Source organism: Mustelus asterias, chromosome 33 (genome assembly GCF_964213995.1).
Source record: "Mustelus asterias chromosome 33, sMusAst1.hap1.1, whole genome shotgun sequence".
Lineage (NCBI taxonomy): Eukaryota > Metazoa > Chordata > Chondrichthyes > Carcharhiniformes > Triakidae > Mustelus > Mustelus asterias.
In genome coordinates this window covers 1,381,704-1,397,516 of record NC_135833.1, presented here as the reverse complement: position 1 = coordinate 1,397,516, position 15,813 = coordinate 1,381,704, and the positions used below count along the sequence as shown (strand labels likewise).

Here is a 15,813-nt window from a genome sequence, read left to right as displayed (position 1 = left end):
CTCGGCCAACGTTGTCTACCTAATACGCTGCAGGAAAGGATGTCCCGAGGCATGGTACATTGGGGAGACCATGCAGACGCTACGACAACAGATGAATGAACACCGCTCGACAATCACCAGGCAAGAGTGTTCTCTCCCTGTTGGGGAACACTTCAGCGATCACGGGCATTCGGCCTCTGATCTTCGGGTAAGCGTTCTCCAAGGCGACCTTCACGACACACGACAACGCAGAATCACCGAGCAGAAACTGATAGCCAAGTTCCGCACACACGAGGACGGCCTCAACTGGGATCTTGGGTGCATGTCACACTATCTGTAACCCCCACGACTTGCCTGGGCTTGCAAAATCTCACTAACTGTCCTGGCTTGAGACAATTCACACCTCTTTAACCTGTGCTTAACCCTCTCTCTCCTGTAAAGACTTGATTACCTGTGAAGACTTGCATTCCAATTGCAATTGTGTCTCTGTCTATATATGCCGTGTTTGTGAAACCTACCTCTTCACTCACCTGAAGAAGGAGCGGCGCTCCGAAAGCTCGTGATTCCAAATAAACCTGTTGGACTTTAACCTGGTGTTGTGAGACTTCTTACTGCGCCCCACCCCAGTCCAACGCCGGCATCTCCACATCAAGGTTAAAGCGCAACAGGTTTATTTGGAATCACGAGCTTTCGGAGCGCTGCTCCTTCATCAGGTGAGTGTGATGCGAGTCTCACTCACCTGTTGAAGGGCACAATAAGAAGTCTCACAACCACCAGGTTAAAGTCCCAACAGGTTTATTTGGAATCACGAGCTTTTGGAGCGCTGCTCCTTCATCAGGTGAGTGGAGAGGTAGGTTTCACAAACACGGCATATACAGACAGAGGCACAATTGCAAGACAATGGTTGGAATGCGAGTCTTTACAGGGACAGACAATGCGAGTGAAGAGAGGGATAATCACAGGTTAAAGAGGTATGAATTTCTCTCCACTCGCACTGTCCGTACCTGTAAAGACTTGATTCCCTGTAAAGACTCGCATTCCAACCATTATCTTGCAATTGTGCCTCTGTCGATATATGCCGTGTTTGTGAAACCCAACTCTCCACTCACCTGATGAAGGAGCGGCGCTCCGAAAGCTCGTGATTCCAAATAAACCTCATAGAAATAGAAACCCTACAGTGGCCATTCGGCCCATCGAGTCTGCACCGACCACAATCCCACCCAGGCCCTACCCCCACATATTTACCCGCTAATCCCTCTAACCTACGCATCTCAGGACTCTAAGGGACAATTTTTAACCTGGCCAATCAACCTAACCCACACATCTTTGGACTGTGGGAGGAAACCGGAGCACCCGGAGGAAACCCACGCAGACACGAGGAGAATGTGCAAACTCCACACAGACAGTGACCCGAGCCGGGAATCGAACCCGGGACCCTGGAGCTGTGAAGCAGCAGTGCTAACCACTGTGCTACCGTGCCGCCCCCCCCCTGTTGGGACTTTAACCTTGATGTGGAGATGCCGGCGTTGGACTGGGGTGGGCACTGTAACAAGTCTCACCACACCAGGTTCAAGTCCAACAGGGTTATTTGGAATCACGAGCTTTCGGAGCGCTGCTCCTTCATCAGGTGAGCGGAGAGGTCGGTTTCACAAACACGGCATGTATAGACAGAGGCACAATTGCAAGATAATGGTTGGAATGCGAGCCTTTACAGGTGCAGGTACCTGTAAAGACTCGCATTGCAACCATTATCTTGCAATTGTGCCTCTGTCTGTATATGCCGTGTTTGTGAAACCGACCTCTCCACTCACCTGATGAAGGAACAGCGCTCCGAAAGCTCATGATTCCAAATAAACCTGTTGGGACTTTAACCTGGTGGTTGTGAGACTTCTTACTGTGTGTGTGTTAGGGGTCCATGTTCAGCTGGGTCCCAGTTCAACCCATCTTGCTGCTCACTCACCTCCCCCCCACGTGGGTCAAACCACCACCGCGCAACCAAACTTGCCCCTGGGGAGAAAGAGGGGGGCGGGGCCACGTGACGGCTGATCAGGAAGTGACCAATCAGGCAACGACTCCTCCGGCCGGGCACCCAATCAGGCGGGCCGGCTCCACCCACCGGTCAATCAAGCGTGCCGCCCCCTCCCTTCAGCCAATGGAACGTCGCCTCAACGGCTGCCAGCCAATCAGGCGGCGGCTGCACCTGCTGGCCAATGGGGTGGCGCCTCCTCCGGGCCGGGCAGCCAATCGGGCGGCGGCTCTTCCAGCCGGGCAGCCAATCAGCGCCCAGTCCCGCCCGGCGCCATCAGGTTAGGTTGAGGAGCGGGGGGTAGGGACAGAAACATTTCTTCATCCTGGGAGACCCGTGTTTATCTGGCCGGCCCGGCCCGGCTTTGGAAAACATTCCCTCATTTTATACCCGCCGATTTAAAACGTTAAAAATTAAAGGCGCTCGACGGTTTCTGACGTCAAAACCAGCTGAAGAAAAGCTTTAAATTTAATTTTTTAAATTTTAAAAAAACATGAAAACACTTGGGCTAAAAAAAAGTACTCACCTGAGAAAAAGAGGCAGCTTTCCTCTCAGAGGTTTTCTGACGGAACCGGCCTCTTTTTATTATTTGTTTATTATTCTGTCGCCCCTCACTCGGAGCTCGCGCCCTCGCCAGCAGCACGCGCTGATTGGATGACATCATCAGCACTCGCCCCGCCCACCTCCACCTCGAGGGTTCCACCCCCCACTATTGGATGACGTCACCCGATCTCGCCCCGCCCCCTCAAGTGAGTCCCCCCCCAGCCCTCCCCCAACTATTGGATGACGCCTTCGCCCCGCCCTAGCAGAGCCTTGATTGGATAATTCCTCCAGCCCCGCCCCCTCACTTGTGCGGACTGAATGACCGTTGAGGCCCTGGGGACCCGCGCGCTGATTGGATGACGTCATCGGCACTCGCCCCGCCCCAGAGGATGAAGAGGATGACGCCTTCTTCCCGCCCGAGCAGACACCCGATTGGATGCCGATCCCACCCCGCCCCGCCCCCTACCTTGTGTTGGCGCGCGGACTGAATGACCGTTGAGGCCCTGGGGGCGCGCTGATTGGATAACCATACAGCCACGCCCCCTCAGCGACACAGAGCGGCGATTGGATTGTTTTTCGGCCCTATCACCGCCCTTCTCCAGTGAAGTGCACTGATTGGATGCTATAATCACCCCGCCTCCCTTTCCTCAGAGGGAGGGCGCTGATTGGATGCCATAATCACCCCGCCCCCTTTCCTCAGAGGGAGGGCGCTGATTGGATGCTACAATCGCCCCGCCCCCTTTCATCAGAGGGAGGGTGCTGATTGGATGCCCAATCGCTGCCCTTCGCTGATGCAGGGCACTGATTGGATAAAACGGTATCCCCGCCCCCTTCCTGAGGGAGGGCGCTGATTGGATGAAATCCCATCCCCTGCCCCTCCCCCCTTCTCCCATCCCATTCCGACCCACCCATCCTGCCCAGGGACAGCCAAAGGCCAGAGCTTCCAGCAACCCCACACCCACACAGTCTCAACCATTTACTGTTTGTCTCTTATCCTCAAAATGTGCAATAAAATGGGAAAAAATAAAGTTTTATCCAAAACGTTTTTTAAAAACACATTTCACCCCCAAAAAAAACTCCCTCCACAAGACCAGGCAATTCCACTGGGTGAAGCATCACCCAGATCGCCTGCCCAAATCAAACACCAGGGGCCCGGCTTCGATTCCCGGCTTGCGTCACTGTCTGTGCGGAGTCTGCACGTTCTCCCCCCGTGTCTGCGTGGGCTTCCTCCGGGTGCTCTGGTTTCCTCCCGCAGTCCGAAAGATGTGCTGGTTAGGGTGCATCGGCCGTGCTAAATTGCCCCTTAGTGTCCAAAGATGTGCAGGTTAGGTGGATTGGCCATGCTAAATTGCCCCTTAATGTCCAAAGATGTGCGGGTTAGGGGGATTGGCCATGCTAAATTACCCCTTAGTTTCCAAAGATGTGCAGGTTAGGTGCAGGCCATGCTAAATTTCCCCTTAGTGGCCCGATGGGCCAATGGGAGCAAGCATTAGCATCTTAGACCATCAGACGTAGGAACAGAAGTGGGCCATTCGGCCCATCGAGTCTGCTCCGCCATTCAATGAGATCATGACTGATGAGATAATCAATTTAAGGCAGTGGGATAGAGGGATTTTTGGTCTCTCTGAGAATCGAGAGACAGAGGGAGTGGCAGAAAAATGGAGTTGAAGCCTAGCAGGTGCAGCAATTATCCTGTTGAACGCTCAATGGGCTAATTGTGTGGTCCACCCAACTCCAAGCTCTGATATGTTCTATCATTTTGCCTTCTGAGATTGTTGAAAAACATAGAAACCCTACAGCGCAGAAGGAGGCCATTCGGCCCATTGAGCTTGCACTGACCACAATCCCACCCAGGCCCTATTCCCATAACCCCACATATTTACCCTGCTAATCCCCCTAACACTAGGGACAAGTTTGCATGGCCAATCCACCTAACCCATACATCTTGAAGTTGAAGTTTATTTAATAGTCACAAGTTAGACTTACATTAACACTGTAATCCCACATATTTACCTTGTTAATCCCCCTTCTAGGGCCAATTTAGCATGACCAATTCACCTAACCTGCAATCTTTGGACACGAAGGAGCAATTTAGCATGGCCAATCCACCTAACCCACACATCCTTGGACTGTGGGAGGAAAGCGGAGCACCCAGAGGAAACTCACGCAGACACGGGGGAGAACGTGCAAACTCCGCACAGACAGTGACCCGAGGCCGGAATTGAATCCGGGTCCCTGGCGCTGTGAGGCACAATAGAATCCCGACAGTGCAGATGGAGGCCTTTCGGCCCATCGGGTTTGCACCAACTCTCCGAAAGAGTATTTGCATCTCCAAGCTGGGAGTTACCACTACATAAATTAGTCCGGTAAGATTGAGTGACTAGTGCCCATTTGGAAAGGGATGGGTAAATGAGGGTACTTGTGTGTGTGTGTAAGCATATCCCTCCAACAGGTTGTAGCTTACTTTGTTCTAACTGCCGGAGAGGCTAATTTGTTATGGGATTTGAGCTGTGCTCGACTCCACATCAGCTCAGCACCTAGAATCATAGAATCCTACAGTGCAGAAGGAGGCCATTCGGCCCATCGAGTCTGCACCGACCACAATCCCACCCAGGCCCTATTCCCCCAACCCCATCCATTTACCCTAGCTAGTCCCCCTGGCACTAAGGGACAATTTAGCATGGCCAATCCACCTAACCCGCACATCTTTGAACGCTAAGGGGTAATTTAGCATGGCCAATCCACCTAACCTTCACATCTTTGGACACTAAGGGACAATTTAGCATGGCCAATCCACCTAACCTGCAGATCTTTGGACTGTGGGAGGAAACCGGAGCACCCGGAGGAAACCCACGCAGACACGGGGAGAACGTGCAGACTCCGCACAGACAACGACCCAAGCCGGGAATCGAACCCAGGTCCCTGGCGGTGTGAGGCAGCAGTGCTGACCACTGTCCCACCATGCCGTCCCATGAAGCAGGGGAGTTCTCCCAGTTCCCTGGTTGATATTTACCCCACCACCCAACATCACTAAAAACCCCATCACCCTAACATCGTCACATTGCTATTTAATTTAAAGTTTTTAAAAGTTTATTTATGAGTTGATGGAAAAGTCAACTGGATGAAAACATGACGAGGGAATTTCGGATCATTAGGGTAGCACACCCTAGCTTGCCCTGGGAAACGACTGTGACCTGATGCTGACTCTACCCACAAACCTATTTTTGTATTCTGTATTTCTATTCAGGGGTGGTACGGTAGCACAGTGGTTAGCGCTGCTGCCTCACAGCGCCAGGGACCCGGGTTCAATTCCCAGCATGGGCCATTGTCTGTGTGTGGTCTGCACATTCTCCCTGCGTGGGTTTCCTCCGGGTGCTCCGGTTTCCCCCACGGTCCAAAGATGTGCGGGTTAGGTGGATTGGCCGTGCTAAATTTCCCCTTAGTGTCCAAAGATGTGCGGGTTAGGTGGATTGGCCATGCTAAATTGTCCCTTAGTGTCCAAAGATGTGTGGGTTAGATGGACTGGCCATGCTAAATTGCCCCTTAGTGGCCCGATGGACCAATGGGAACACGGCATTAGCATCTTAGACCATCAGACATAGGAACAGAAGTAGGCCATTCGGCCCATCGAGTCTGCTCCGCCATTCAATGAGATCATGACTTGGGTCACTGTCTGTGCGGAGTCTGCACATTCTCCCCGTGTCTGTGTGGGTTTCCTCCGGGTGCTCCAGTTTCTTCCTACAGTCCGAAAGATGTGCAGGTTAGGTGGATTGGCCATGCTAAATTGCCCCTTAGTGTCCAAAGATGTGCGGGTTAGGTGGATTGGCCATGCTAAATTGCCCCTTAGTGTCCAAAGATGTGCAGGTTAGGTGGATTGGCCATGCTAAATTGCCCCTTAGTGTCCAAAGATGTGCGGGTTAGGTGGATTGGCCATGCTAAATTACCCCTTAGTGTCCAAAGATGTGCAGGTTAGGTGGATTGGCCATGCTAAATTTCCTCTTAATGTCCAAAGATCTGCAGATTAGGTTGACTGGCCGTGCTAAATTACCCCTTAAAGTAAAATAAAGTTTAAAGTTTATTAATTAATCACAAGTAGGCTTACATTAACACTGCAATGAAGTTACTGTAAAAATCCCATAGTCGCCACACTCCGGCGCCTGTTCGGGTACACAGGAGAATTTAGCATGACCAATGCACCCTAACCAACACATCTTTGGACTGTGGGAGGAAACTGGAGCACCCGGAGGAAACCCACGCAGACACGGGGGGAGAACGTGCAAACTCCGCACGAACAATGACCCAAAGCCGGGAATCGAACCCGGGTCCCTGGCGCTGTGAGGAAGCGGTGCTAACCCACTTGTGCTGCCCTTAGAGTCAGGGGGAAATCAGTGGGGTTACAGGAAGCGGGTCTGGGTGGGTTTGTTGACCGTGCAGGCTCGATGGGCCGAATGGCCTCCTTCTGTCCTGTCAGGATTCGATTGGTAAACAGATCATGGCTTTAAACAGTAGTTCAAGGGAGGGATGGAAGGGCAAACACGCAGGCTCTCAGGCAAACACTGGGAGAGCAAACACTGAGGAAAAGGCTGCCCAACCCCACTCCCACACAAACCTCCAGAGAGAGAGAGAGAATTGCCAATACAGCTGGCAAAGCATCCAATTCCACTGTCATGGACTTTTCCAGCAGCACAATCTCATCTCCAGAGAAAAGGGGAGTAAAGTTAAACTTATGCAGGATCATTTACCTGATTTTCCAACTCGCTCAGCGAGTAATTCTCAGCAAAGCAGAGCAGGCAGGAAACAGATGAGTTCTTGGGGAGAGGTGACGGATCATCCAGTGATGGAAAATTCTGCCAAAACATGGGTGTGTTAGAAAAGCATGGAAACTTGGGTAATATTTTTTTTTTTAAAAAAACCTAAACTGGTTTGACCAGTTACTAAGGCCGTGTGTGTGCATAAAAATAAGAATTCCAGTTTAAAAGATCCACTTATCTCCTCTCCTGAAACTGTTGACTTCTTGCTGGGGCCCAGTTTCAGAGCTCCAAAAATTCTCGCTTACTCTGGCAAGGCCACCCTTCGACTTTGGGCGGCACGGTGGTTAGCACTGCTGCCTCACAGCGCCAGGGACCTGGGTTCGTCTTGGGTCACTGTCTGTGTGGAGTCTGCACTTTCTCCCCGTGTCTGCGTGGGTTTCCTCCGGGTGCTCCGCTTTCCTCCCGCGGACCAAAGATGGGAAGATTAGGTGGATTGGCCATGCTAAATTGTCCTAGTGTCCAAAAATGTGCAGATTAGGTGGATTGGCCATGCTAAATTGTCCCTTACTCTCCAAAGAAGTGTAGGTTAGATGGATTGGCTATGCTAAATTGTCCCTTAGTGTCCAAAGATGTGCAGGCTAGGTGGATTGGCCATGCTAAATTGTCCCTTAGTGTCCAAAGATGTGCAGATTAGGTGGATTGGCTATGCTAAATTATCCCTTACTCTCCAAAGAAGTGTAGGTTAGATGGATTGGCTATGCTAAGTTGTCCTAGTGTCCAAAGATGTGCAGATTAGGTGGATTGGCTATGCTAAATTGTCCCTTACTCTCCAAAGAAGTGTAGGTTAGATGGATTTGCTATGCTAAATTGCCTCTTAGTGTCCAAAGATGTGCAGGTTAGGTGGATTGGCTGTGCTAAATTGTCCCTTAGTGTCCAAAGATGTGCAGGTTAGGTGGATTGGCTATGCTAAATTGTCCCTTAGTGTCCAAAGATGTGCGGGTTAGGTGGATTGGCCATGCTAAATTGTCCCTTAGTGTCCAAAGATGTGCAGGCTAGGTGGATTGGCCATGCTAAATTGTCCCTTAGTGTCCAAAGATGTGCAGATTAGGTGGATTGGCTATGCTAAATTGTCCCTTAGTGTCCAAATATGTGCAGATTAGGTGGATTGGCTATGCTAAATTGTCCCTTAGTTTCCAAAGATGTGCAGGCTAGGTGGATTGGCCATGCTAAATTGTCCCTTAGTGTCCAAAGATGTGCAGATTAGGTGGATTGGCTATGCTAAATTGTCCCTTAGTGTCCAAATATGTGCAGATTAGGTGGATTGGCCATGCTAAATTGTCCCTTCGTGTCCAAAGATGTGTAGATTAGGTGGATTGGCCATGCTAAATTGTCCCTTAGTGTCCAAAGATGTGCAGATTAGGTGGATTGGCTATGCCAAATTGTCCCTTACTCTCCAAAGATGTGCAGGTTAGGTGGATTGGCTATGCTAAATTGTCCCTTAGTGTCCAAAGATGTGCAGGTTAGGTGGATTGGCCATGCTAAATTGCCCCTTAGTGTCAGGGGGACTTGAAGGGTAAATGCATGGGGTTATGGGGATAGGGCTCGGGTGGGAGTGTGGTCGGTGCAGACTCGCTGGGCCAAACGGTTTTCTTCTGTGCTGTAGGGGTTCTCTGATGAGGAGCTCCAGTGGTGCAGATGAGCTTGGAGAAGTTGGGATTGTTTTCCTTGGAGAAGGGAGGGCTGAAAGGAGATTTGATGGAGATGTTCAGCATCGTGAGGAGTCTGGATAGAGCAGATAGGGAGAAACTGTAGCCATAGCGAAGGATCGAGGAGGAGAGATTTAAAACCATTGGCTAAAGGAGCAATGGTGACATGAGGAAAGCCTTTTTCCGTGTAGCGGATTGTTGGGATCAGGAGTTTTTCATCTTAGATTGTTCTTTCAAGAGTTCTTTCATCTTATTCCTTTGTTCATAAGTTCATAAGATATAGGAGTAGGATTAGGCCAATCGGCCCATCCGCTCCACCATTCGATCATGGTTGATATGCTCCTGATATAAAGTTAATTTCTTTATTAGTCACAAGTAAGGCTTACGTTAACACCGCAATGAAGTTACTGTGAAAATCCCCTAGTCGCCCACACTCCGGCACCTGTTTGGGTTACACCGAGGGAGAATTTAGCACGGCCGATTCACCTAGTCTTTCAGGACTGTGGGAGGAAACCGGAGCACCCGGAGGAAACCCACGCAGACACGGGGAGAACGTGCAGACAGTGACCCGAGCCGGGAATCGAACCCAGGTCCCTGGCGCTGTGAGGCAGCAGTGCTAACCCGCTGTGCCGTACAGGGATTCCCCCCAGCCTGTGGCCCACAATTAATCAAAACATTTAATTTTTGCCGCCTCTATCCCCAAGACCTTCTTTGCACACTATCCTGCAACTCTTAAACTAGAAGGAGGAGGCGGCCATTCGGCCCTTCGAGTCTGCTCTGCCATTCATTTTGATCATCGAATTCAATATCCTGATCCCCTCTTCCCCTTGATCCCTTTAGCCCCAAGAGCGATATCTAATTTCTTCTTGAAATCACACAATGTTTTGGCCTCAACTACTTTCTATGGGAGTGAATTCCACCACTCTCTGAGTGAAGAAATTTCTCCTCACCTCAGTCCTAAAAGGGTTACCCCTTATCCTCAAACTATGAGCCCCCCCCTAGTTTTGGACTCCCCCAATAATCTTTCTGAATCTACCCTGTCAACTCCTAGTTTATACATTCAGTCGCTGTATCTTTACAGTATCTTCCAATTCAGTTACAACTCCCTCCACTCCATCCCATTATTTCAGTCGCTACCCACTGAGTCTCATGTCTGTGGTTGGGAAACTTTGGAGAAGATTCTGAAGGAGAGAATCTATATCCATTTGGAGAGGCAAGGTTTGATCAGGGATAGTCAGCACGGTTTTGTCAGAGGTAGGTCATGCCTAGCAAATTTGATTTGGGAAGTTGGCCGATTGGATAGGTAACTGGCTGTCTGATCGAAGGCAGAGAGTGGTGGTCGATAGAAAATTTTCGGATTGGAGGCAGGTTGCTAGCGGAGTGCCGCAGGGATCAGTGCTTGGTCCTCTGCTCTTTGTGATTTTTATTAACGACTTAGAGGAGGGGGCTGAAGGATGAATCAGTAAATTTGCTGATGACACCAAGATTGGTGGAGTAGTGGATGAGGTGGAGGGCTGTTGTAGGCTGCAAAGAGACATAGATAGGATGCAAAGCTGGGCTGAAAAATGGCAAATGGAGTTTAACCCTGATAAATGTGAGGTGATTCATTTTGGTAGGACTAATTTAAATGTGGATTACAGGGTCAAAGGTAGGGTTCTGAAGACTGTGGAGGAACAGAGAGATCTTGGGGTTCATATCCACAGATCTCTAAAGGTTGCCACTCAAGTGGATAGAGCTGTGAAGAAGGCCTATAGTGTGTTAGCTTTTATTAACAGGGGTTGGAGTTTAAGAGCCGTGGGGTTATGCTGCAACTGTACAGGACCTTGGTGAGACCACATTTGGAGTATTGTGTGCAGTTCTGGTCACCTCACTATAGGAAGGATGTGGAAGCGCTGGAAAGAGTGCAGAGGAGATTTACCAGGATGCTGCCTGGTTTGGAGGGTAGGTCTTGTGAGGAAAGGTTGCGGGAGCTAGGGCTGTTCTCTCTGGAGCGGAGGAGGCTGAGGGGAGACTTAATAGAGGTTTATAAAATGATGAAGGGGATAGATAGAGTGAACGTTCAAAGACTATTTCCTCGGGTGGATGGAGCTATTACAAGGGGGCATAACTATAGGGTTCGTGGTGGGAGATACAGGAAGGATATCAGAGGTAGGTTCTTTACGCAGAGAGTGGTTGGGGTGTGGAATGGACTGCCTGCAGTGATAGTGGAGTCAGACACTTTAGGAACATTTAAGCGGTTATTGGATAGGCACATGGAGCACACCAGGATGATAGGGAGTGGGATAGCTTGATCTTGGTTTCAGATAAAGCTCGGCACAACATCGTGGGCCGAAGGGCCTGTTCTGTGCTGTACTGTTCTATGTTCTATGATTGAATTTTTGGAGCATGTAACCAAGTGTGTCGATGAGGGTAGTGCGGTTGATGCAGTTTAAATGGATTTCAGCAAAGACCCACGTGGGAGACTTATTAAGAAGGCTAATACACATGGGATACAAGGTGACCTGACGAGGTGGATTCATAATTGGCTTAGGAGACAGAGGGTGGTGACAGATGGCTGCTTTTGTGACTGGAGCCATGTTGTGGAGATGCCGGTGTTGGACTGGGGTAGGCACAGTAAGAAGTCTCACAACACCAGGTTAAAGTCTTTAACCTGGTCATAGAGTCATCGAGGTTTACAGCATGCATGGGGCGGCACGGTAGCACATTGGGTTAGCACTGCTGCTTCACAGCTCCAGGGTCCCGGGTTCGATTCCCGGCTCGGGTCACTGTCTGTGTGGAGTTTGCACATTCTCCTCGTGTCTGCGTGGGTTTCCTCCGGGTGCTCCGGTTTCCTCCCACAGTCCAAAGGACATAGAAATCATAGAAGTCATAGAAACCCTACAGTGCAGAAGGAGGCCATTCGGCCCATCGAGTCTGCACCGACCACAATCCCACCCAGGCCCTACCCCCAAGTATTTTACCCACTAATCCCTCTAACCTACACATCCCAGGACTCTAAGGGGCAATTTTTTTAACCTGGCCAATTAACCTAACCCGCACATCTTTGGACTGTGGGAGGAAACTGGAGCACCCGGAGGAAACCCACGCAGACATGAGGAGAATGTGCAAACTCCACACAGACAGTGACCCGAGCCGGGAATCGAACCCGGGACCCTGGAGCTGTGAAGCAGCAGTGCTAACCACTGCTAACATGCTGGTTAGGTGCTAAATTCTCCCTCAGTGTAACCCGAACAGGAGTGTGGCGACTAGGGGATTTCTACAGTAACTTCATTGCTGTGTTAATTTGAGCCGATGACCAATAAATAAACGTTAAAATGGGATTAGGTGGGCAGCTCAGGGCCATTCATGCGTCGGTGCAGGCTCGATGGGCCTCTTCTGTGACCCATTTCCCTCTTACCCCGTGTATATTATCTTCAAATTTACCCTTTGCAAGGCACGATGGTCTGATGCTGACTTTTCCCTCAGCCTGTACTTCACAGCTCATGTTCCCCAAGCTGTTGTGATACTCACCCTTAACACGGCTGCTCAGCACCGGGTTAAAAATGAGGCTCTTACCCCACCCCACCCATTTTAGAAACATAGAAAAACTACAGTGTGCAGTATTGGTCCCCTTATATGAGGAAGGATATATTGGCATTGGAGGGAGTGCAGAGAAGGTTCACCAGGTTGATACCGGAGATGAGGGGTTTGGATTATGAGGAGAGGCTGAGGAGATTGGGTTTGTACTCGTTGGAGTTTAGAAGGATGAGGGGGGATCTTATGGAGACTTATAAGATAATGCGGGGGCTGGATAGGGTGGAGGCGGAGAGATTCTTTCCACTTAGTAAGGAAGTTAAAACTAGAGGACACAGCCTCAAAATAAAGGGGGGTCGGTTTAAGACAGAGTTGAGGAGGAACTTCTTCTCCCAGAGGGTGGTGAATCTCTGGAATTCTCTGCCCACTGAGGTGGTGGAGGCTACCTCGCTGAATATGTTTAAAGCGCGGATGGATGGATTCCTGATCGGTAAGGGAATTAAGGGTTATGGGGATCAGGCGGGTAAGTGGTACTGATCCACGTCAGATCAGCCATGATCTTATTGAATGGCGGGGCAGGCTCGAGGGGCTAGATGGCCCACTCCTGCTCCTATTTCTTATGTTCTTACAGCACAAAACAGGCCCTTCGGCCCCACAAGGTGTGCCGAACATATCCCTACCTTCTAGGCCTACCTATAACCCTCCATCCTATTTTAACTAATGACTCGCAGAACAGGCCCCTGACGCATCCAAACAGCACCACGTCTTTGTCTGTACTCGCAAAGCTCCAACTCTCCACTTCAAATCATTAAAACACTTCCACCCGGGTGGATATTTTCCTGAGTTCCGTGGCAGGCTGTGATCTGCTCAGAGCTGGTTTTTGCACGGGCAATTAAGTCAATGTGTTTGAAATAATGGGTGGGGACAGTCGGGTAGAAACTGACCATTTCCAGCAGTCTGGAATAATAGACTAAATGTTTATCGCACGCATCTTAGGGCGGCACGGTGGCACAGTGGGTTAGCACTGCTGCCTCTCAGCGCCAGGGACCCGGGTTCGATTCCCGGCTTGGTTCACTGTCTGTGTGGGGTTTGCACGTTCTCCCCGTGTCTGCGTGGGTTTCCTCCGGGTGCTCCGGTTTCCTCCAAAGATGTGGTTAGGTGGATTGGCCATGCTAAATTGCCCCTTAGTGTCCAAAGTTGTGCAAAAAAAGGGTGCAGGGTTAGGACGAGAAGGCTTGGAATGGCACTGAGTTAAATACTCCTTCAGAGAGCCAACAGGGACATGATAGATGAATGGCCACCTTCTGTGCTGTAACTATTCGATTTGATTTATTATTGTCACATATTGGTATACAGTGAAAAGTATTGTTTCTTGCGCGCTATACAGACAAAACATACCGTTCATAGGAGAAGGAAAGGAGAGGGTGCAGAATGTAGTGTTACAGTCACAGCTCGGGTGAAGAGAAAGATCAACTTAATGCGAGGTAGGTCCATTCAGAAGTCTGACAAGAACAGCTTCTTCCCTGCTGCTGAGTCGGTCGGTACGTGACCTCAGACTTTTGTATCTTTGACCCGACGGAAGAAGGTGGAAGAGAGAATGTCCGGGGTGTGCGTGGGGTCCTTAATTATGCCGGCTGCTTTTCCCCCGAGGCAGTGGGAAGTGTAGACAGAGTCAATGGATGGGAGGCTGGTTTGCCTGATGGATTGGGCTACATTCACAACCTTTTGTAGTTCCTTGCGGTCTTGGGCAGAGCAGGAGCCCCATACCAAGCTGTGACACAACCAGAAAGAATGCTTTCTATGTTGCATCTGTAAAAGTTGGTGAGAGTCGTAGCTGACATGCTGAATTTCCTTAGTCTTCTGAGAAAGTGGAGGTGTTGGTGGGGCTTTCTTAACTATAGTGTCGGCATGGGGGGGACCAGGACAGGTTGTTGGTGATCTGGACACCTAAAAACATGAAACTCTCGGCCCTTTCTACTTCATTCCCGTTGATGTAGACAGGGGCATGTTCTCCTTTACGCTTCCTGAAGTCGATGACAATCTCCTTCGTTTTGTTGACATTGAGGGAGAGATTATTGTTGCCGCACCAGTTCACCAGATTCTCTATCTCATTCCTGTACTCTGTCTTGTGGTCTTGGGCAGAGCAGGAGCCATACCAAGCTGTGATACAACCAGAAGGAATGCTTTCCATGGTGCATCTGTAAAAGTTGGTGAGAGTCATAGCGGACATGCCAAATTTCCTTAGGCTTCTGAGAAAGTGGAGGTGTCAACAAAACGATCGTCATCGGCTTCAGGAAGCGTAAAGGAGAACATGCCCCTGTCTACATCAATGCGGATGAAGTAGAAAGGGTCGAGAGCTTCAAATTTTTAGGTGTCCCGATCACCAGCAAACTGTCCTGATTCCCCCCACGCATACACTATTCCATAACTCCAAGGATTGGCATATGAATGGTGTCATTGAAGGGGTCCTGTGAGTGATTGTGTGTTTGATTGACATTCTGCATCACTCTATCCTCCTGACAATTAGTCCCATTCCTACTGACTGCTTCTTCCAATAAAGAACAGTCCTCCGCTTGAGTCATCACTCACCCTTCAGCCCATGCTGCAAACCTCTATGACTATGACTAAGTAGGCTTACATTAACACTGCAATGAAGTTACTGTGAAAATCCCCGAGTCGCCACACTCCGGCGCCTGTTCGGGTTACACTGAGGGAGAATTTAGCACGGCCAATGCACCCTAACCAGCACTTCTTTCGGACTGTGGGAGGAAACCGGAGCACCCGGAGGAAACCCACACAGACACGGGGGGAGAACGTGCAAACTCCACACAGACAGTGACCCAAGCCGGGAATCGAACCTGGGTCCCTGGCGCTGTGAGGCAGCAACGCTAACACACTGTACCACCCGTTTAAAGTTTGTTTATTAGTGCCACGAGTCGGCTGACATTAACACTGCAATGAAGTTACTGTGAAAATCCCCTAGTCGCCACACCCCAGTGCCTGTTCGGGTTACAGCGAGGGAGAATTTAGCACCTAGAAAATCATAGAAACCCTACAGTACAGAAAGAGGCCATTCGGCCCATCGAGTCTGCACCGACCACAATCCCACCCAGACCCGACTCCCGTATCCCTACATATTTTACCCGCTAATCCCTATAACCTACGCATCCCGGGACACTAAGGGGCAATTTTAGCACGGCCAATCAACCTAACCCGCACATCTTTGGACTGTGGGAGGAAACCGGAGCACCCGGAGGAAACCCACGCAGACACGGGGGGAGAATGTGCAAACTCC

At 50.1% G+C, this 15,813-nt stretch overlaps 1 protein-coding gene across 3 annotated transcripts in view; it reads right to left on the bottom strand.

Moving 5' to 3' along the window:
* The window catches only part of LOC144481792 (uncharacterized), a 76,563-nt gene that overhangs the window by 60,415 nt on the left and 335 nt on the right, over positions 1-15,813 (bottom strand). For 2 of the 3 annotated variants that reach the window (XM_078200927.1, XM_078200929.1), the window contains exon 1: positions 2,532-2,645. The gene's annotated coding sequence lies outside the window, so the exon portion shown is untranslated. Of the gene's footprint in view, positions 1-2,531; positions 2,646-7,290; positions 7,396-15,813 lie in introns of those variants that run through there. The other variant, XM_078200928.1, reaches the window with a different exon arrangement.